At 39.6% G+C, this 24192-nt stretch overlaps 1 long non-coding RNA gene and 1 other non-coding gene across 2 annotated transcripts; one reads left to right on the plus strand and one right to left on the minus strand.

The window, feature by feature from the left end:
* Positions 1–1018: 1018 nt before the first annotated feature.
* LOC133084210 (uncharacterized) lies at positions 1019–19957 on the minus strand. Its single transcript, XR_009699400.1, has 4 exons — positions 19832–19957; positions 18265–18345; positions 11241–11307; positions 1019–8705 (listed from the first exon to the last, which is right to left on the minus strand). It is a non-coding gene; the product is annotated as an uncharacterized LOC133084210 (long non-coding RNA).
* Positions 12266–12373, plus strand: LOC133086538 (U6 spliceosomal RNA). Its single transcript, XR_009700290.1, has one exon. It is a non-coding gene; the product is annotated as a U6 spliceosomal RNA (small nuclear RNA).
* Positions 19958–24192: the final 4235 nt, after the last annotated feature.

Genomic DNA, 24192 nt, shown 5'->3' on the forward strand with positions numbered 1-24192 from the left:
TCCTAAAGTGGAACAGAGTCAAAGGGCATGTGCATTTACAATTTTGATATTATGCCTTCCATAAACTTTGTACCAATTGTACTAATACTCACTAATGGTTGACTTTTTTTAAACAAGGCCTTAGTGGTATAAAAGCTCCTCTGGAAGTCTATAACATCAATAATGACTGGCTGGTATTAACAGATTCTAAGGCTAGTTATCATTTATCATTGTATATATGTTGAATAAAAGTGTTTTCAAAATTCCATGTATTTATGAGAACAAAAAAATTGCATATTGAAAGTCCCCAAGTTGTACACTTTTGAGCTCCTTAATTAATGGCAGAAACCATCTCAATTTTTATAACTCCAGCATCTAGCACAGTACCTGGGAGTGGAGTACATCAGTGCGTGTGAAATGAATAGTCTCATAAATCAAAGGAAGGAGCTATTACATTAGTTGTCACATCACAAAAACCACATAGCTTTTGTTCTTCATTTGACAATAGCCAATCCCAAGGAAGTTTGTAACAGCTTTCTTAAAACTGAAAAAACTCCTTTCCTTTCCCCTGAATCTAGGAGGATGTCTTCTTAATTATTAGTGTTAAAATGTCTTTAGTTAACTTTTTAAAATTAAATATAAAAGCTTCTTAATTATCGGCAATAATTGTATCATTATTTATTTCCTTACCAGAAACTAAACATTTGCTCCTAGACCTAGCATAAGGTTGGCCCTAAAGGTAAAACGTGATGGCATAAGGGCATAGTTTAAATAAGGTGCCTCTTTATTCATACGGTTGCTTGTTTTTCCCTTGAACTACAACAGAAACTGCCACAACTTGGCATCAAGAAACCCAGGTCCTTTGTCTTCTTTATTTGACATCTGGCACCTACCTAAGCACAGGTCTGTGGATAGGCTCCTTCTTCCATCTCCATAATTTACTGCATTATTAGAATTACCCATTCCAAGTAACAACACAGTGAAATTTCAGTGCATTCTCAGCCCATGCTGCTTTATTGCCAAAATATATATGTACACAGGCGCAGAGTTTCCAACTTTTACAGCAGTTCCTTTTTACAGCAAAGAATATTTCTTCTAAAATCCCAAAGATGCATAGATTAGAAAGCAAGCTGCCTTTTGTAAAACCTCAAACATTCAATGAAATTCTTTTAACATTATCTTATATACCAATGAGGCAATGAAGATCTGAACAGCAAGTAAAAACAAAAGCTACTGAAATAAAACTCTATGCAAAGGTTATTCTAACATGAATCTTTTAAATTACCAGTGATTGATAGGTGGTTTTAAGGTAAGCGCCAAGACTATTACTGTTGCTTACGGACTGATGATAATGTATTGCCAGAATATTTATCCCTGGGAGAAAATTATATTTTAATCTATGGCATGGCATACCATCACCAAGGGAGACAAAATCTTTTGAAAATTCTAACCTTAAGATATCTAAGGTTCTTGTTAGGAGTATGGGTTCCTGAAGAAATGTGATGCCTGGGATTCTAATATTAGCATTTTAATATGGTCTAGTGGAAATAACAGGAACAGAGATTAGAGAAACTCTGTCCTTAAATCTTTACTGGTTTCATTGTTTGGTAGACATGTTATTGATAAGTACCAAACAGAAACTTTACCTATGGGATATGACATTTCACTTCCTGAATTGGGTAAAAGGACTATAAGTTATTCAATTAGGAACTACTGGAAAGTTACCATTCCACTTAAACATTCCTAAAGGTATTCAGAGTGAAATCCCACAGCGAAGATTAAAATGAGGTTGAAATAATTTTGTAAAAATTATTTTTCAGTCATAGAACATGAAACCTGGAAGGGGCCTAGTGAAAATCATCCAGTCTAATCTTGAATTCTCTTCTACTTAGGTCTCTTTCAGATATAATGAATCACATTTGTACATTATTTGTCATGATCACATGTACTTACATGGGTTATTTCAAAGTCAGGAATCATCTCAAAAAATTTTAAGCTATTACAATGAACTGATCTATTTTCTGCATCAAGTAAGAAAATAAACAGCAAGGTTCTTCTTTTTTTCAAAACGGGAAAACTTGCTCCCGTCTACCTGGCATCAAAAGCTTTAGGCCAACAAATTATGAAGTCTAACCAAAACATCAAGGATAAAACTCCAGCTATAAAAAAATTTTTTTAAAAACTTAAATACAAAAAAAAAAAAAAAACACTTAAATACAGTAACAGAAAAACCAAACCACAGATGTGTCTATATTTTAAGGACTATTTCCATAAAATGGAATGGGCTCCTTTGCTGGAAGGATCTTTTATGGCTGCGTAATACCAGTACCATCCAAAGAGTCACCTAGTTACCTGAAAATCCTGGAACATCTGAAATATGTCCATGTTGCCTCTATTCACTTCCAAGATTCTAGTCTTAAGAGATCCAAACTTAAGCCACATAAAACTGTATCAGACAAACCCCATCCCTAGTTACTCTACATCTTCCACACTGGTATTCCATACTCTTTCTGAAACTCTGCACCTTTCTGATTATTATAGCCATAGCAGCTTCTTTATTTATTTGAACATGCTTAGTTTGTGCCTTTTGTTTTTAAACATGCTTGGGGACTAATGGAACCAGGCAAGAGGTTAGAGGGTGAGCACTGTTATGCTCTATTCCTGACAGTTTGAATGTCTTATGGTTGCCCCTGTTTATCTTCTAGCTTCCATTTTCAATGGAAGTAAGATAATCTTAGAAAATGAAAACTAATAAACCAAACAATAAATTCAAGCTAGTGGTTTAAGTCTATATTGCTTCATTGTTAATAAATGCATATATCTAATTACTAGTAGCCACATAACACTGGACATTTTCAACCATGCATTAGAATATTATACTCTAAAGTAAGAGTTATGGGCCTGCCACTATTGCTTGCACTTCCATCCAGACCCTCCTTTAATAAACATGCAGAGTAAACCCCTTGACTCAGAGGAAGTAGGGGAAATTACAAGGGTACATGCAGAGTTTCAACTGAAAATGTGGGTTAATAAAGTGATTGCTTAGAAATGCAGGCAGGTGCTCCACATCTATCACAATGCTGCTTCAGAACAGAGGTACAAAAGTCACACACAAAAAGGTTAAAATTAGGACCACTATTCAGTTATAAAAGGATTAACTGCAAATTCTGGTCCTTTTGGGTAGAGAATGATGTAAAAATTTGGGAAAATAGAGTACTGAGAGATGTCCTCTGGAGCAGTGAGTTTTCTTGGCCATTTACTGACAGTGACGGCATAGAAGAGCATAGGTGGTATAGAGATGATGAAGATGCTCTTAGGCAGAATAGTTTGATTCACATTAATGAGCGTTACCTGCACAGCTCCCTGGGGAAAAGGAGTTCATGAACAGCAGAGCTAATACAATGTAAACTCAAAAATCAATGCCCTGAAGTTTAGCATAGCCCTCTGCTTTTAAAAACTATTGGCCAAGGAATCCTTCCAAACATGGTATAATTAACAGCCAAGCAATGTTCTGAATAAACCAGAAGCAATTTGCTTGCACCAGCAGCACCATGAGAATGTAAACTCCTGGAGGCCAAGGGTCTCTTCATATTTTGCATATCACAGGTACACAAAGAGTAAACATGAGACCAAAACAACATTGAAAAGTATCAACCATACTTTGAGACCACAAAAACTTGTAGCACATTTAAGCATTTAAAACTGAATGTGGCCATTAAGGGTAATCTTTAATTGTTCTAAGTAATTAAACTGTTACTGACATCACTGTAATATGCAGTGGTGTCCTCATGATCGTGCAGATGTTTGAATATTGCTTGGTTATTCCAATGTCTCTAACACAAAACTGAAGACATAGGACATTTAAAGAGGAGCTATAATCAATTTAGTATAGCCTTCTCTCTATCCTTTGGAGTTGCCATTTAAGAATTTAATATTCAAGAGGCACTATTTTCTTAGATCCACTCATCTTTCAGTTTTTTCCCCTGGGAAAACAAGGGAACACAGACACAATCTTTTCAGGGATCTTCAAGGTGCTAAATGGCCAAGATGAACATGAGGTAAAAGGGAGTAAGAAGTCACCCTTGTTCCACTATTACATCCTGATGTGAGAGCTGTGTGATTCTTCAGTTCAAGAAACTAGTTCGCTGGGTTCTTGTTAAAATAAGCAGTCACAGGCCTTGGCACATCTACATTAGACAGTGTACTGTCTTTGGCCATTCCCTTCAATCCTTTTGCTTCATACCTTTAAATCCTAATGCCCCTACACTACCAGGCATGAGGAAAAGCCAGCTATCCAAGTTCTTGGTCCGTTTTTTTAAACTCTAAATATACACACACAACAAACTTTTCTCTCTCTTTAAAAAATGTACCCAGGAAACTAATGGAGAAAGATGAGGTGACAAAGCAAAAAGGATGCCATTTTATAAATGCCTGTTGTTAAAAGAAACATCATAAGCAAAATCCCCACACGATGAGCTTCAGTGGGGTTACTCAGTAGGAGTCGTTTGTTTCCAGGTTAAGCATTAGAAAAGCTTAAATTAAATGGCTCTAACCCTCTGCTCTAGCAAACAAGTAGGGTCTTTAACCTTTAACTTGCACAAAAGTTGCTATTTCTCACATAATGATATATTCATATACATTCATAGTTTTTTTTTTAAAAAAGTACCTTTTATATACTCTTTACCTACAACATCTTTTTCCTTTCATGGAATTCTGTTATCACAGAGCCTCAAACTCAAGTAGTATTCTACTGTACAACCCTGCTAACGCAACTTAGTATACATGCAAAACTGTTATTGCTACTGAAATTCTACCTCTTGAAAATTATGTTTGTTTTATGGCTTTTTTTTTTTTGCAATAGGAAATATTCTTTCCTATATACTGTGCTATTTTGCATTCATTACCTTTTCAGAGGTATTTTTTTAAATGTTTAAATGCTTTTCAGAAGTGGATTCTCCCAGGCGCTAAACTACTTGAACCAAGAGTACAACTACTTTAAGTACACTATAAGAATCTAAACCTGGGTCCCTCGAGATTTGCTGCCCAAGAGTCAATTTCTTTAAGCCTGCTTCTGCACACGAGACACACCACATTAAAAAAGTTTTGCATTTCCTATCATACTAACTATAGAATCTGTGGCAATAAATCCTGGACTCTCCTAATACTGAGATTTAAAAATCACCCCAGAAAACTGCCATTTCCAAGTTCTCAAGAAAGCTTTTAGAGGTAGGAATTTCTTTTCTACAGAAAGCTATGCTTTCAGAACAAAACAACTTTTATTTCTACAAGGAAAAGAGAAAAGAGTGAAAGCTGTCTGAGGCAATTTACTATAACCAAGCAGGGGTTAATATTAATACATGGCAACCTAGGTAGCCTCCATTTAGCTACATTGCCAATTCTCATGAAAAGGTCTGGAATCTCATCAATACACAATTCAGCAAATTTGGAAACGGGAAAAGCCCATGAGAAATTAATCTAGGACACTCTGAACTACTGACCAGTGTTCTTCTGTTAACATGTAGCATACTGCAGATAGGAAACATAAATGGTCTTCAGATTAGAAAAGCACTCACTTGAGCAATTAACAAAGCATCTCAGTAAGACATGCAAAATGTAAAATAATCTGATGCAAAAAGAGTGGGAAAACAATAAACCTACAAGACATACAATGTGAAAACAGTGTAAGAACAGTCTCACCTCAAAGAGAGCAAAGCAGAATCATGAAATGGGGCCTCATTTTGATATAAGGTTTCATAACACACAAAGGCAACTGGTTTCCTACCTCATGGAAAACTTAAAAATCCTCAAAGACAGTATCTCACCTTGTGACCCCATATTTCTATTCATAAATGAGTCTTTGTGGCCTTAATCTCTTTTCCCCAGGGAGAATATCACGGATTCAGATATTTATGAGAAAAGAAAAGGTATAGATTTTCCACTCTTTTTACACTATTAGTTATTATCAATAATTCATCCTGAAGTTTAAATTATTACTAGGCTCATGCACTAACCCCTAACATGGCACTACAATATGCTACCAAGCACTAATGCTTACAAAACTATACACATCTCAAAATGGAAGACATTGGTGATTTTGTTGTTCTTAAACAACTTGTAACATTTGTCCACAAGTATTAAAATATACATATATATATTTCTATTGCACATATCCCATTTTTGTTCAACTTTTTAAAAGAAAAACTGCCAGCTAACGTGGATGAGCAAAGGAAGTAGGCACAGCTACAGACAGAGGCATAGTCCTGCCTAAAATTATAGCTTTTGCCATCATGAAGTGGACTAAAATAGACCAGGAAAAACAACGTAGATGTATTAAGTAAACACTGGGCAAATACAACTGGAATATACCCATTTTGTTAAATGCCATCTGGTGAAAATCATGGAAGATGCAGAAACAACTTGAAAGCATTAAACAGTGGTTCTCTTAGCTATGAAATGAAAATATGTAAAGCAACTGGAGAAGATGAGTCTGATACACACACAATTATTCAAACAAGTGGGCCAGAGATGGTTTCACTGGTGCTGACAGTAGAGGGTCTCTATCCCCTGCAAAACAATCCTACCCAAAAAGTTGCCCAAAAAAACATGGGGAGGATGGGTAACAGACAACTGAAGATACAAATTCTCCATGATATGATATTCCCAACATACCAACAGGACTCATGTATGTAGGTTCCATTCTGTCTATCAATTCCAATATACTGATAGAAAACATCAGAAAGTGGCTGAGAAGTTACTTAGAGAAAAATTTGTTACCTTTATCCAAGTTACTTACACTATGCTTTACCACTCAGTAATTGCCCCCAATTAAAGGAAATTATATTTTATCTATATTATGTAATTATTTTACTAAAACGCTTCCGTATGCCAATTCAAATTGGTTGACCAATTTAACTAATCATTAAGAGTGCTCAATATTTCCAATTTTTGGCTATTTCTATCACTCTCAAATTCTGGTAAATCTGCCCCAAGATTTCAACAGCACAACATGTATGGCCCTGGGCAAACATTCCCTGTATCACAGAGATGATCTAAGATGATTCGTTCTTAATTTCATCTAACCAGCTTTAAATTCTTTCTCTACTCACAAAAACTTATAAAGGTTTCATTCTTCTTATGTAAACACCTGGCAATTCATACAATGGTCCTCTGTTGATTTGGAAGCAAGGACGGCTTTACCCTGTAGTCTGTTCATCAGATAGTTGTTAAGTTTTAACAGAAAGAAAGGAAATTCATTATTTCTTACTGGAACTATTTTTCTTGTTTGAGTTTTTTCAGACCCTGGATTTCTTCTAAATCTACATTGACCCAACCACAGTCTGGGAACATTTCTTCTGAGGCCCATTCTGTGATGAGAAAGTTCGGTTCCAACTGGGGAAAGTTACCTCAGTCCCAGCCTTTTCAGCCGAACATACACCTATTGCCTAGAAAAATAAATCAAATACCCAAGAACCCATCTTGGATCAAAGGAAAAAAGTTACTTATCCTTTTACAAAAAACAGAGCTATAGAATGTGAAACGCCATAAAGTCAGATGGAGCTGCATAAAGCATTTTCCTTCTTTTTCTTAGGAGAAAGGAGTAATATGGAAACTTTCCACATTTTTTTCTCCACTCCTGTATGTCCAAAGGTGAAGGCAGGTCATACTGTAGGGTCCATCCCAAGATCTTCTGAACAGAAAAACCACTTTTGCCACTTTTCTTCCAGCCTTAGCAGCATGTAAAACCAAGTCTCAAGTGCTATATAAATAAGACTGCACGAAAAAGAATGAACTAATTTGTAATACAGTAGCTTCTCATCCTAGGGTGGTGAAGAGGGTTCCATCCCTGGACTCAAAACTGTTTAGTTTCCTTTTACCAACCTTTCACTAAACCCAAGCATGCACTCATAGGGTTAGCATCTGCACAATGTGGTTATTCCTTAGAAGAATGAAAAATCATTAAAAAATACCACATATCCAAAGACTTCTGAGAAAGAAGTCCACCACAGCTTCCTTCTCCAGGAGAAATATCCCTCTTATCATCCAAAAATGTGGACTTACACATGTAAAAATGTGTATTTATAGAGTTGTGATGATGTACTCACATATGCAACTAACCTTGTGATATCCTGTCTTTATGCTGCTTTATCACATCAAAGGTTTTATTGCAAAACTGGACCTTTGTTCTTATCCAGTAAATCTATGCCAAAGGATGAGCCAGGTATTAGATATATATGTAATTTTTTAAGCATCTCTTTCACTTCAAATTAGAACACATATTTGGAATTTACTGCTGCAAGTCTCAACTGTGCTTATCACAACAGTGGCTAAAACTGGAAGACGTTAAAAAAAAAACACCCTGATGTCACGCATGCTTGCTATTTCGTCTTCTTGTCTGGAACAAAAGGTAAAGAATTCACAAATATCGCCATCTAAGCACCTGTTTCAAATGATATCAGCTTTCAGCTTGTAAAATTATTTGTGATTAAGCAAATTGCAGCAGAAGATGCATGTCAGTTGCTTCTTTCTTCCTAGAAAAGTTAGCAGGATGACTGCATCCCAGGGGCTTCTCTTCTTTGAATCTGAGACGTGGAACAAAAAAGCAGCCTTTTCCAGTCCAAATCATGGAGGTAAAGTGTAGAGAAGAGATATCCACATTTCAAGAATAGGGAAGGTGGCCCGATAAAAGAAGCAGGACAACCCCACTCCAGGAGACAACATAGAAATACCTGAAAATACAAAATAAATTGAAAACAGGAAGATTAAGATAGGTACTTCTATATGAGCTTACTTTTTAAAAATAGTATTTTAAAACACAGAGAAAAATTTTTTGGATTACATATTGTTTAAAAGAAAATGTCCAACCACACCACCAAATTCAGTATTATCACTGGAAAAGCAGAAGCAGGGGAGCTTCCCTGGTGGCGCAGTGGTTAAGAATCCGCCTGCCAATGCAAGGGACACGGGTTCAAGCCCTGGTCCGGGAAGACCCCACATGCCGTGGAGCAACTAAGCCTGTGCGCCACAACTACTGAGCCTGAGCTCTAGAGCCCGCGAGCCACAACTACTGAACCTGTGCACCTAGAGTCCGTGCTCCACAAGAGAAGCCACCACAATGAGAAGCCCGTGCACTGCAACGAGGAGTAGCCCCTGCTCACCGCAACTAGAGAAAGCCCGTGCGCAGCAACGAAGACCCAACACAGCCAAAAATAAAAAATAAATAAATTTATTTTAAAAAAAAAGAAAGAAAGAAAAGCAGAAGCAGGGACTTCCCCAGTGGTCCAGTGGTTAAGACTCCACCTTTCAATGCAGGGGGCACGGGTTCGATCCCTAGTCGGGGAACTAAGATCCCACATGCATAAGGGTGCAGCCAAAAATATAAATAAATAAAAAATAAGAACTAACAAATAAATAAATAAAAAGAAAGAAAGAAAAGCAGAAGCAGTAGCCAGGAAACTTATGTAAGTATGATACAAAAAGCTAGAATTATATAAAAACTTGCATTATATAAAATGAGATACACATGTTAATTTCCTCTTATGCAAACGGAGTCATACAGTCCATGAAATGATTCTATATAAAACATTTATGTTGGGACATCCCTGGTGGCACAGTGGTTAAGAATCTGCCTGCCAATGCAGAGGATATGGGTTCGAGCCCTGGTACAGGAAGATCCCACATGCCGTGGAGCAACTAAGCCCGCGTGCCACAGCTACTGAGCCCACGTGCCACAACTACTGAAGCCCATGCCCCTAGAGCCTGTGTTCCGCAACAAAAGAAGCCACCGCGATGAGAAGCCCACGCACTGCAACAAAGAGTAGCCCCTGCTCACCACAACTAGAGAAAGCCCACACGCAGCAACAAAGACCCAACACAGTCAAAAATAAATAAATATTTAAAAATTTAAAAATTAAAAAAAAATAAAACATTTGTTTAAAAAAGCAGTATTGCAGGACTTCCCTGGTGGTGCAGTGGTTAAGAATCCACCTGCCAATGCAGGGGACACGGGTTCGAGCCCTCATCCGGGAAGATCCCACGTGCCATGGAGCAACTAAGCCCGTGCACAACTACTGAGCCTGTGCTCTAGAGCCCATGAGCCACAACTACTGAGCCCATGTGCCACAGCTACTGAAGCCCGCATGCTTAGAGCCCATGCTCCACAACAAGAGAAGCCACTGCAGTGAGAAGCCCGCGCACCACAACGAAGAATAGCCCCCGCTCGGGACTTCCCTGGTGGCGCAGTGGTTGGGACTCTGCGCTCCCAGTGCAGGGGGCCCGGGTTCCATTCCTGGTCAGGGAACTAGATCCCACATGCATGCCATAACTAAGGAGCCCACCTGCCGCAACTAAGGAGCCCATGTGCCGCAACAAATACCCAGCGCAACCAAATAAATAAATAAATATTTAAAAACAATCTTTGTGACCTTGGGTTAGGCAAAGATTTCTTAAAAAAAAAAAAAAAAGAGTAGCCCCCGCTCGCCACACCTAGAGAAAGCCAGCGTGCAGCAACGAAGACCCAACACAGCCATAAATAAATAAATAAATAAATTTATAAATAAATAAATAAATTTATAGAGTAAATAAATAAAACCAGTATTGTACTCCAAAGTTGATGCTTAAATACTTAATACTCAAAACCATATGTGTCATCTTACTCGGAATTATCTTCAACTACCTAAGACCAAGAGTGAACAATAAAGATTTTGTAAACTATAAACACAGGTAAAACAATATGTACTGTAGCATGATCGCCAAATGCAAGCATGTAAAAACATTAGCAGTTCACTGCTGTTAAACATCACACTTGTTAAACTGCAAATATCTGCAAAAGTAAATCAGACAAAAAAAGGACAAATATTGTGTAAGTCCTCTTACATGAGGTAACTAGACTAGGCAAATTCACAGAGAAAGAAAGTGGAAGAGAGGTAACTAGGAACTGGGGCGGGGGGTCGGGGGGGTGCGGGGCAGGGAAGTGGAGAGTTACTGCTTAATGGGTATTGAGTTTGTTTGGGATGATGAATAAGTTCTGGAAATAGACAGTGGTAATGGTTGCAGAACAATGTGAATATACTTAATGCCACTGAATTATACATTTAAATATAGTTAAAATGATAAATTTTATGTATGATAATAAATAAATAAATCACAGGTACATACCAAAGGCTTAAATAAATTACTTAAGCTTACAAAAATGGCCAATGGTGACTGGCTAACTAGTCTTCCTAGCCCTCCATTTTTAGTACGTCACAGAGATTCAAAAATACCTCTCAACTCCAAACTGAGCTTGAATAACCTCTTCTGGTTGAAGACGAGACAGTTCTGATTCAAAGCCTACAAAAGGAAAATGTAAATTAATTCAGAAGGTAAAGAACTACAGAATTTGCATTTGTTATAAAAGCAGCAGAGGAAGTGAGAGAAAAAACTGAGAATATCCACATACAGGCCTTTAGAACCCTACAGAGAACAGAGCTGTTTCATTATATAAGCTTACTCAGGCTAGTTCAAAGCTTGCACCAGCCACTTGACTGTTCTGTAGCTCAATTCTAATGGCCAGATAACTGGCAGTAATGTTGAGGGGTAAAGAAGATACAAGCTAGTTCTTTCCACAAGTAAATATGCTGAAAGAATTCTATATAAACCAAATAAGTACCAAAGAAGTCTTTTAAAAATGCACCTTTTTGGGACTTCCCTGGAGGTCCAGTGGTTAAGACTCCGTGCTTCCAGTGCAGGAGGCACGGGTTCAATCCCTGATCAGGGAGCTAAGATCCCGCATGCCATGTGGCTTGGCCCAAAAAAAAGAAAGAAAAAGAAAAAAAGCACCTTTTCCTTAATGTCACTTGCTGCAACATGAATGGATGTAGAAATTATCATATTAAGTGGAGTTAAGTCAGAGACAGAAGGACAAATACCATATGATATCATTTATATGTGGAACCTAAAAAAAAGATACAAATGAACTTATTTACAAAACAGAAACAGACTCACAGACATAAAAAACAAACTTATGGTTACCAAAGGGGATGGCGGCTAAATTAGGAGTCTGGGATTAACATATACACACTACTATGTATAGAATAGGCAAACAAGGACCTACCATATAGCACAGGGAACTATACTCAATATCTTGGAATAACCTATAATGGAAAAGAATCTGAAAAAGAATACATATGTATGTGTGTATGTATATATATACACACATATATATAAAAAACTGAATCACTCTGCTGTACACCTGAAACACAACATTGTAAATTAACTATACTTCAATTTAAAAAATGCACCTTTTCTTGTGCTTGCTTCAGCAGCACATATACTAAAATTGGGAATGATACAGAGAAGATTAGCATGGCCCCTGCGCAAGGATGACACACAAATTCGTGAAGCGTTCCATATTTTAAATTTATTTATTTATTCATTCATTCATTTATGGCTACGTTGGGTATTCACTGCTGTGCACAGGCTTTCTCTAGCTGCGGCGAGCAGGGGCTACTCTTCGTTGTGGTGCGCGGGCTTCTCATTGCAGTGGCCTCTCTTGTTGTGGAGCACGGGCTCTAGGCGCGTGGGCTTCAGTAGTTGTGGCTCGTGGGCTCTAGAGCGCAGGCTCAGTAGTTGTGGTGCACAGGCTTAGTTGCTTTGTGGCATGTGGGATCTTCCTGGACCAGGGCTCGACCGTGTCCCCTGCATTGGCAGGCGGATTCTCAACCACTGCGCCGCCAGGGAAGTCCCCAAAACGCACCTTTTCTTAATAGGGAAACTGTCTAGACTCTTTTAAAGACAAATTCCTTTAGCAATATCAACTAATAAAAATGCATACATTCATCATATATAAACCTTATCCCCCAATCTACATCTTAATATTAGGCAATAATGATAGAACATCATAAGCTTGCATTCTCTTCATAATACCCAGTTTCACATCTCAAACATGACTATTCAACTCTAAACTCACGTGTTTGAATCACAAACTGTAGGACCCATTTGAAACCTGAATGAATAGTAGCTTAGTATAAAAGCCAAAGTTTTGACCATTACCCAAAATTCCCCATAAGATCCCCACTGTATCTCTTTTGATGCCAATTCTATCTCCCCCTTCATCATGGGCTCCAACCATACTGGACTCTTTGCTCTTCCTGGAATGTCAGACACGCTACCTTATAGCCTGTGTACTGGCTGTTCTCTTTGTGAGAAGACTCTTTCCCCAGGCACCCACAGAGCTAATCCCCTCACCTTGAAGTTTTTATTCAAATGTCATTTTCTCAAAGAGGCCTACTCTGAGCCCTGATTTAAGATTACATTGTTCCCCCCATCCTATCCACAGATGTATCCCCACCATTCCCCTTTACCTTGTTCTACTTTTCCTTTTAATCCATGCATGAAACACTACATAAGGTACTTATGTAAGGTACAATACTTATTATGTTTCTCATGTGTCCTATCTAAAATGTAACCTCCACCAGGAAGGAACCTGTTTTGTTCACTGGTGAATCCCAGGCACCTAGAATAGCATGTGACCCATAATAAGCACTTTATAAAAATTTGTTGAATAACTGAATAGCAGGGCTCTTAAATATACTTAGCCAACATGAGCTAAAATTTAAATAGACAGGTTCTAGAGTTAGGTGAAGAAAGTACAACTATACACTCTGATCTACAAAACTTACAAATACATTCCTGTAAAGCTGGTGCCTTACTACGCATTTCTGGGTCTCTGAACTCACTTGTTTAGTGCTGTTGATTATACAAAAAATGTAACTTTATATTAGAAAATCTGACTTATTGAGAGGATGAAAAGGGAAAATAGGAATTTTCAATGAAGCTCTTGGGCTAGCCAGATCTGAGTCAAATGACTTTATGTAGTAGTCAGCTTCTAAGATGGTCCCCCCTTACTGCTGCCTCCTGGTATTCACACCCTTTAATAATCCCTTCTAAAAATGAATCAGGGTTCATCTATGTGACTACTGTATAAAAAAAATTTTGACTGGCCTTTGTCCCTAGAGGGAGACTACAAATCGTTGGAATTTACAGTAAATGAACCAGTGGAAATTAAACAACACACTCCTAAACAACCAATGGGTCAAAGAAGAAATCACAAGGGAAATTTGAAAATATCTTGAGACAAATGAAAACAAAAACACAGCATACCAAAACTTACAGGATGCAGCAAAAGCAGTGCTAAGAGTAATATACAGCTGTAAATGCTTAAATTAAAAATGAAGAAGGATATCAAATCAACAACCTAACTTTATACCTTAAGGAACTAGAAAAAGAATAAACTAAACCCAAAGCAGCCAGAAGGAAGGAAAAAATAAATAAATATGAAACCAAAGATTGGTTCTGACAGGGTCATGGGAACCCTTGAATCTGCAGTCAGTTGGTCAGAAGTGCAGGTGGCCTGGGGATCCTCCAAAGTGCTGCTGGCATCTAAAGTGAGAGCAGTCTTCTTGGGGGATCATGCCCTTTTGACTTGTGGGGTCTGCATTAATTCCAGACGGTTAGTGTCAGAATTGTATTGCAGTATACTAGTTGGTGTCTAAACAAGGACCAACAGAATGAGGAGGAAGTGACAGTGAGTGACTTTTGAGGCAAGGTCATAGATGGGATTGTGGCTTCTGCCTTGCTCTCCTGAATTGCTTGTTCTGGTAAAAGCCAGCTGCTGTATCATGACACTCAAGCAGCCCTGGAAGAGGCTGACAGTGGTAGGAATGAGGCTTTCCACAACCAGCATGAATTTGCTAGCCATGTGAATGAGCCACCATGGAATCAGATGACTGCCACCCCAGCTAGTATCTTGACTGTAACCCTATAAGAGACTCCAAACCAGAAACCCTAACTCCTGACCCACACAAACTGTGCGATAATAAATGTTTACTGTTGTTTTAATCCACTAAATTTTAGGTAATTTGTTACACATCAATAAATAGCTCAAACATTTCACTTCCTTTAAGGACAGGAAGAATGATATACCATGGGAGTTAAATACTTTCTTACTTTGCTATGTAAATTCAGAACACATTTCATAAAACACAATGGACAGCACTGTCATTCAAATTAAATTTTAAAGTGTCTTATTAAAAACAGGGCTTCCCTGGTGGCGCAGTGGTTGGGAATCTGCTTGCCAATGCAGGGGACACGGGTTCGAGCCCTGGTCTGGGAAGATCCCACATGCCGCGGAGCGACTAGGCCCGTGAGCCACAATTGCTGAGCCTGCGCGTCTGGAGACTGTGCTCCGCAACAAGAGAGGCCGCGATAGTGAGAGGTCCGCGCACCGCGATGAAGAGTGGCCCCTACTTGCCGCAACTAGAGAAAGCCCTCGCATAGAAACGAAGACCCAACACAGCCATAAATAAATAAATAAATAAAATTAAAAAAAAAAAAAAAACACAAAACAAACAAATGCTGGGGGCTTCCCTAGTGGCGCAGTGGTTGGGAATCCGCCTGCCAATGCAGGGGACACGGGTTCGAGCCCTGGTCTGGGAAGATCCCACATGCCGCAGAGCAACTAAGCCCGTGCGCCATGACTACTGACCCTGCACTCTAGAGCCCGTGAGCCACAGCTACTGAAGCCCACACGCCTAGAGCCCAGGCTCCACAAGAGAAGCCACTGCAATGAGAAGCCCGCGCACCACAACGAAGAGTAGCCCCCGCTCGCTGCAACTAGAGAAAGCCCACGCGCAGCAACAAAGACCCAACGCAGCCAAAAATAAAAAATAAATTTTTAAAAAAATTATAAAAAAACAACAACAAACAAACAAATGCTGGGACTTCCCTGGCGGTCCAGTGGTTAAGAATCTGTGCTCCCAATGCAGGGGGCATGGGTTCGATCCTTGGTCAGGAAACTAAGATCCCCCATGCCACACGGCCAAAAAAAGAAAAAGAAAAACAAATGCTGGGTTTGTTGGACAGTTTCTGCCCCCAGATGTGGGATAGACTATACTAATATAGATGTGCTTAAGTGGATTTATTTCCTCCCCATAAATGAAAGCACACTATACACCTTGTTCTGCACCTTGCTTTTTTCCCTTTCATGTATATTAGAGATAATTCTGTATCAGAATTTAAAGCTACCTTGTAAGTACAGAAGCACCTACATTTATTTACATCAGTTCCCTATAGATGGACAGATTGCTAGGAATATTGTGCTATACCAATGTCAAATTTCTATTACTCAGGCCCAAAATGGAGTCCCTTGTGTTAAACCCACATCACCTAACCAAGACTTAATACCTAACCTAACTGCAGTTCAATCTCCTCCAGAAATGTAACCTTTAACCAGTCAGTCTGGAATTACCTGGTCAGCAGAATCCTTCCGTTCCTCTTAGGAGGATGACCTTTCCTGAAATAACGCATTCTTTGCTAATAATTTCCTTTTTCTGCCCCCTTTTCACCTTTCTTTCCTTTTCTACAGCTCAGCAGAGCTCCTTTCTATTTGCTAGATGGGAGGCTACCTGACTGATGAATCATTTAATGAAGCCAATCAGATCTTTAAATTTACTCAGTGGATATAATTCAAAAAGACACCTGCACCCCTATGTTCATAGCAGCACTATTCACAATAGCAAGACATGGAAACAACCTAAATATCCATCAACAGATGAATGGATAAAGAAGATGTGGTACATATATATACGATGGAATACTACTCAGCCATAAAAAAGAACAAAATAATGCCATTTGCAGCAACATGGATGCAACTAGAGATTATCATACTAAGTGAAGTCAGAAAGAGAAAGACAAACACCATATGATATCACTTATATGTATGTGGAATCTAAAATATGACATAAATGAACCTATCTAAGAAGCAGAAACAGACTCACAGACATAGAGAACAGACTTGTGGTTGCCAAGGGGGCGGGGGGGGTGGGGGAGGGATGGATGGACTGGGTGTTTGGGTTAGTAGATGCAAACCATTACACACAGAATGGATGGACAACAAGGTCTTACAGTATAGCACAGGGACTCTGTGCTCCCAATGCAGGGGGCATGGGTTCGATCCTTGGTCAGGAAACTAAGATCTCCCATGCCGCATGGCCAAAAAAAGAAAAAGAAAAGCAAATGCTGGGTTTGTTGGACAGTTTCTGCCCCCAGATGTGGGATAGACTATACTAATATAGATGTGCTTAAGTGGATTTATTTCCTCCCCATAAATGAAAGCACGCTATACAATATCCTGGGATTCAATGTCCTGGGATAAACCAAAATGGAAAAGAATATAAAAAGAATATAGATATATGTATAACTGAGTCACTTTACTGTACAGCAGAAATTAACACAACATTGTAAATCAACTATACTTCAATTTAAATAAATAAATTTACTCAGTTGAATTTGTGTTATTTAACAGTCTGCCTGGACTTAATTAAGGTTACAATCCAAGCAACAAAGCCTTGGCTCTAAAAGCATATGATAAAGACTCTACCAGCTGAAGGGTATTTATTCCTTTTTCCCTTTTCTTATTCCTTTTCTTAATATTGAAATACATATAGTTGGAGTTTTTCAATCATCTTTCTTCAATTTTTTTTATTGTAAAATACACACAACATACAATTTATCATCTTAACCCCTTTTAAGTGTTCAGTTCAGTGGTAAGAAGTACATTCACATTATCGTGCAACCATCACCACCATCCATCTCCAGAACTCTTTTCATATTACAAATCTGAAACTCTGTACCAATTAAAAAATAAACCTCCATTTCCCCTCCCTGCAGCCCCTGGCAACCACCATTCTACTGTCTGTCTCTATGATTTTGACTACTCTAAGTCCCTTATACAAGTGGTATACAAGATTTTAATCCTTAAAGCAGTTCAACATTGAATGTTTTTCATATAATACAATCAAGGTATATGACTAAGTAGATATTATGGTTTGAACTGTGTCCTCCCCAAATTCCTATGTTGTCACATGAATACCTCAAAATATGACCTTATTTAGAAACAGAGTCACTGCAGATGTAATTAATTAAGATGAGGTCATACTGGAGCCAGGTGGGCCCCTAATCTGACTGGTGTCCTTATAAAAGGGAGAATTTAGGACATAGACACACACAGGGAGAATGCCTTGTGAAGACTGGAGTTATGCTGCCACAAGCCAAAGAACTACCCAAAGCTAGAAGAAAAGCGTGGAACAAATCCTTCCTTAGTGCCTTCAGGGAGAGATTATACCAATAACTTATAGTCACTTTTGACGTTCATCCTCTGTTGAAGCTAATGATATCTTGTTCTACTTCTATCTAGCTATTTCCAATCTGCTTAAACAGTATTTGAAAGCATTAGCCACTATTACTCACTTGCCAAATCCTGAGTTCAGAATTTTGTTTTCTTTTCGAGATGAATATAAAAGCACCTACAAGTCAAGGAAAATGTTCTTCCTGTGATAAGGAAAAATAAAAAGAACATTACAGTAAGGATACAGCCCTCACTTTTGCTGTATGCATTTATGTGCAAAATTATTCAAGTGAACCAAACTAGTCTTAAAAACATCACTATCAAAAACTATTCAGAAGGAACAATCAAAAAGAATTTACTCTCTACCTGCACTGGCATTAATTTTATAAAGATGTCAAAACTCCTGGAGCAGTGGTTCTCGAGTTTTTAAACACTGTCCCCTTTGAGAATCTGATGATGCTATGGACACTCTTCTCCCACAAAAGACCTTTGCTTTAGTATAAATGATCACTCCCCTGCTTGTGAGGTAGGAAGGAAGAATGTTCTTTTCCTTTCCCCTGCCCAGTATCTTCTTTCTTCTCCTAGATGAAATGAAAAAACTACTCTGGACAAAAGCAACAGAAAGGTCTTATTTAGAAGTATTTCTTTACCTGGTATTTTCAGCTCTGCTAAATCCAGGGCCAGCAAAAAGCATACCAGACACATTCATTTGTATTAGGACATGTCATTCGAACTGGGCCTAACTAATGTGCCAGTTTTAAACAGGCTTCACCAACTCAGAAACCTTTCCCACAATTTAACTGAAAGACCGAATGAGGGGTCATAACAACCCAAATTACAAAAAAAGATATCCCATAAAATTACACAAGAACCGAATACAAATGTCTGACAGTCGTATACTTTGTAACCCCACCCCATTACACAAATTACCTTATAATAATAATTCCCCAAACTCTTTCTCATTCTCTCTATAAATATATATATAAATAAAAATTGTACACTGATTCCTTTAGTTCTGGAAAACTACGGTTAATTCTACCTAGAGTCAGCAGAGATTAATGCGCCATTAGGCAACTATCAGGCCATACAAGGACAAAGCTGCTTTCGCAGATCTTAGAAAAGTTTGAGAGGTGGGAGTGGGAACGAATGCATATAATAAAGGTAAGCAAGAGAACGTACACGATACACAGACTCAAATTAAATCCCAGGAAGTGGGGGAAACCTGTTACACCAAATCTCAAGGTCAACGGGACAGGGACACAAAATACTCAGAGCCGCAACAGGCCTCGATTGAGACCCGAGCCTCAGGCAAAACAGTGGACACGAACTTCGTGAGGCGAGGAGCATAAATAAATCAATAAAACAAAGATATTCTTCAAAGATAAACCGATGGCCGACGCAGAGAATGCCACATATACAGAAGCGTGGGTGCAACCATCAGGCAACAAGCCGAAAGCACAAAGGCAGCCAAAGACAAGGCACTGAGAAGGTCAGTGGCAGGTCGGGTCTGAGTAGTGATGCAACACACGCCCAAAAGTCGGGGCTGCCGCCCTGGGGCCGCTCGGAAGGAAACCCGCGCGTGGCCGAGGCCCGTGCCAGCTGCTGGCAGGCTCCGCGCACTCCGTTCTTCGGACGGCTTGGGCCGCGCCACCTCCTGCTAGTTCCCCTGTCTTGGCCTTCTCGGCTTACCTCGCACGGGCCAGCAGAAGCACTCGAGCGCCCGGGGGCCGGCCCTCCCCCTGGCCCAAAGGCCAGGTGGCCTCGACGCACCTCACTCCGCCATCTTTGCTCCTTCTCAAGTCCGCCAACCCTGCGGCGGCCGTTTCCACAACCCCCGCCTCTTCCGCTAACACTAGTACGGATTGGATAACGTCTTGCGCAGGCGCGCTCTTCTTCCGTTGTAGGTTGGTTGGAATGTACGTCAATCAATAGCGCCAGCATCACTTTTTCGGTCCGTTTTTGCGTCTGATTGGATCTCAGGGTTGAGATACAGGGAAAAATGTTCTCGTAATTCATTTCTTAGGGGTGTAAAATTATTTCCGCGTAGAAGCAGTGTTACTTCGTGGTTAGGTAGTCTGGCTAGGCCGCATGGCAGTTTTAAGCCATCGTTAGATTAAGCTATAGATTAAACTAATAATTTCATTCTCAGGGCCTAGGAACTTTTAATACTGGGCATAACACGACACCTAGGCAACCAATTTAATAGCTCAAGTTTGTCTCTTGACTTTGACCCATTTCCACTCCTAAAGAGCCCAAACGCCAGACTGCTGTTTATAGTTCTGGTCAATGCGCGAGAGCAGATTCGTCACTTTTCTTTGAGGGCCATTCTGCAGAATGTCAAACTGTTATAACTGACACTCTTGTTGCTTACTACACCCAACTGTAGGAGTATTGAGATTCTTTCTTCAGCGATTCTTCCAGGAAAGGCAGGGAGTGTAATTGGGAGCTCCTCTAACGGCGCGCGACAAGCGATGGGCAGTATAGGTCCTCAGACACCATCAAGGCTGTCATCTGAGCTGCTTCCTAGAAGTACAGATTCCCTACGGCTGCTGCTCTCCGAGATCCACTTCCCTAAGTCTTCAGATGAGGCCAAGGAATCTTATTTTTACAGAAGCTTATGATAAAGGACATTTAAACCTACAGCTAATATCACATTTAATGGTGAGACAATACTTTGCCTTTAAGATCAGAAACAAGGTAAGGACGCAGTCTCCCACCACCTCTACTCTACATTGTACTGGAGGGTGTAGCCAGTGTGAAAAGGCATCCAGATTGGAAGAAATAAAACTGCTTTCCTTGGCAGATGACATGATCCTTTGTAGAAAGTCATAAGGAAAACACAGACACAGACACAGCAAAAACAAAAACAAAACAAACTACTAGAACTTACATGTTTAGCAAGGTTGTAGGATACAAGATCAGTATACAAAAAATCAACTTTATACTAATAACAAAAATGAAATTAAGAAAACAACTGTGTTGGGGGACTTCCCTGGTGGTGCAGTGGATGGGACTCCACGCTCCCAATGCAGGGGGCCTGGGTTCGATCCCTGGTCAGGGAACTAGATCCCACATGCACAACACAACTAAGAGTTTGAATACCGCAACTAAGGAGCCCGCCTGCCGCAACTAAGACCCAGCGCAACCAAATAAATAAATAACTATTAAAAAAAAAATGCATTCACGATAGCATCAAAAACGATAAAATTCTTAGGAAAAATTTAATAAGTCCTTTGTAGATATTTAAGTCCTTTGCAGATATTCTTATGTGTATTCCTAAAAACAAAAACAAATACAAAGGGACTTCCCTGGTGGTGCAGCAGTTAAGAATCCGCCTGCCAATGCAGGGGACACGGGTTCGATGCCTGGTCCGGGAAGATCCCACATGCCGCGGAGCAACTAAGCCCGTGCACCACAACTACTGAGCCTGTGCTCTAGAGCCCACGAGCCACAACTACTGAGCCCGCGTGCCACAACTACTGAAGCCTGCAAGCCTAGAGCCCGTGCTCTGCAACAAGAGAAGCCACCGCAATAAGCCTGTGTGCCTCAACGAAGAGTAGCCCCCGCTCGCCGCAACTGGAGAAAGCCCGTGCACAGCAACAAAGACCCAACGCAGCCAAAAATAAATAAATAAATTTATTTAACAAAAAACAAATACAAAACATTTTTTGTAAAATACTGTTATAGCTACTTAGAGAACCTAGTAATCATATTATGAATTAACACGCAGGAATTCTAGACCATCTAGGTAAACCTGTATTGTAATTTAGGAATTCTTCAAGATTGCTGACAGAAGTGTTCATTCAAGATTTTGCTTAAGCAATTCTAGCAACTAAGGGCTAGGGAATGCACTAGTTTGAGGAACATCCTGTTCCTCATTTGAACAGTTATAATTATTAGGAAATTCTTCCTTAGAATAAGCTGGATTCTATCAACCTATCACTTCCACTCGTTAATAAAACTGATACAATGCTTAGCATGTGTCAGGCACTCATTTAATCCTCACAGCAACCTATGATGTTGGTAGTGTTATCATCATCATCATAATCCCCATTTTACCGTTAAGGAAGAAGACACAGAAGAATTACCCAAGTTCGTGTGCCTAGTTAAGTGGTAATGCCAGGATCTGAACCCATCCAATCTGTTTCCAAAGTCCATGCTTTCAAATTCTACATTAACCCACCTAATTCTGTCCTCTGGAAAAAAGAAAAATAGAGCCTTTCAAGGACAGGTCCTTAGCTATATGAATATATAGATACTAAATATTTTAATATAACTACTTTCTTTTCTCTAGATTAAAGCCTTAGTTCCTATACTTGCCCAAGGTAGTAAGTTGCCCTGAACCCTTCACCATTTTGGTTCTTGGGGATACATCATTCTGACAATGTCCTTAAAAGGTGATGGTCTTCAAATTTTTGATATCTTAAAATACACAGGTGTCTCTTGCTTGCCATTTCTTCTTTTTAGTCTAAATACAAGAATTTACATCTATCTTTGTTAAAAATAAAGGTTGTTGGAGAGTGAAATGATTAAGAGCATGGACTCTGCAGAGTTCCTGGGCTTGAATCCAGGCTCTACCACTAACTAGCTGTGTGGCTTTGATCTTGGGAGAAAAAATCATTTAGCCTCTTTGGGGCCTAATATCCTCACCTGTAAAATGGTGATAATAACTGTACCTGCCTCCTAAGGTTGCTGTGAGGATTAGAATTAATATCTGTCAAGCACACTAAACAGTGCCTTGCATATAGTAAATGCCACATAAATGTTAGCTATTATTGGGCTTCCCTGGTGGCGCAGTGGTTAAGAGTCTGCCTGTCAATGCAAGGGACACGGGTTCAAGCCCTGGCCTGGGAAGATCCCACATGCCTCAGGGCAGCTAAGCCTGTGCACCACAACTACTGAGCCTGAGCTCTAGAGCTCGCAAGCCACAACTACTGAGCCCACGTGCCACAACTACGGAAGCCTGAGCGCCTACAGCCCGAGCTCCGCAACAAGAGAAGCCACGACAATGAGAAGCCCGCGCACCACAACAAAGAGTAGCCCCCGCTCACCGCAACTAAAGAAAGCCCGTGCACAACAATGAAGACCCAACACAGCCAAAAATAAATAAATAAATAAAATTATTTTATTTTAAATGTTAGCTATTATTGATTGAATGCAAACTATTAAGATAATTTAACCTCTTTTCTCCCATGGAGGGACTGTATTAACTACTTTTATGGCATTATGTTACTTTAAAAAATTAATAAACACTACTTTTATGCTTTGTCTTTGGATGTTGAAAAGGACTGAATACTGACAGTAAATCCCATGGCATGGCATGGAAGGTTTTCCTTAAGTCTGACACTGATCTTTTATTTTTTTAATTTTAATTTATTTTTATTTTTTATTTTTTGGCCACGCTGCACAGCTGGCAGGATCTTAGTTCCCCCAACCAGGGATTGAACCCACACCCTCAGCAGTGAAAGTGTGGAGTCCTAACCACTGGACTGCCAGGGGATTCCCACTGATCTTTTATTTAAAGTTATATTGAGGGACTTCCCTGGTGGTCCAGTGGTTAAGAATCTGCCTTCCCATGCAGGGGACTCAGGTTCAATCCCTGGTGGGGGACCTAAGATCCCACGTGCTGCGGAGCAACTAAGCCCTTGGGCCACACACAACTAGAGAGCCTGCGTTCTGCAGCTACAGAGCCCACGTGCTCTGGAGCCAGCTGCCACAACTAGAGAGAAGGCAGCGCGCCGCAACGAAGAGCCCATGCGCCACAACAAAAAAAGATCCCGCATGCCACAGCTAAGACCTGACCCAGCCAAAAATTAAAATAAATAAATAAATAAGTAAATAAATAAATAAATAGTTATACTGAGGTATAATTCAAATGTCATATAATTCATCCATTTTATATGTACCATTCAATGGCTTTTAGTATAGTCACAAAATTATATATCCATCAACACGATTTTAGAACATTTCCTTAATACAAAAAAAGAAACCTCACACCCCTTAGCTATCACTCCCTAATCTCCCATTCCTCCAGGCCCTGGAATCATACA

Source organism: Eubalaena glacialis, chromosome 2 (genome assembly GCF_028564815.1).
Source record: "Eubalaena glacialis isolate mEubGla1 chromosome 2, mEubGla1.1.hap2.+ XY, whole genome shotgun sequence".
Lineage (NCBI taxonomy): Eukaryota > Metazoa > Chordata > Mammalia > Artiodactyla > Balaenidae > Eubalaena > Eubalaena glacialis.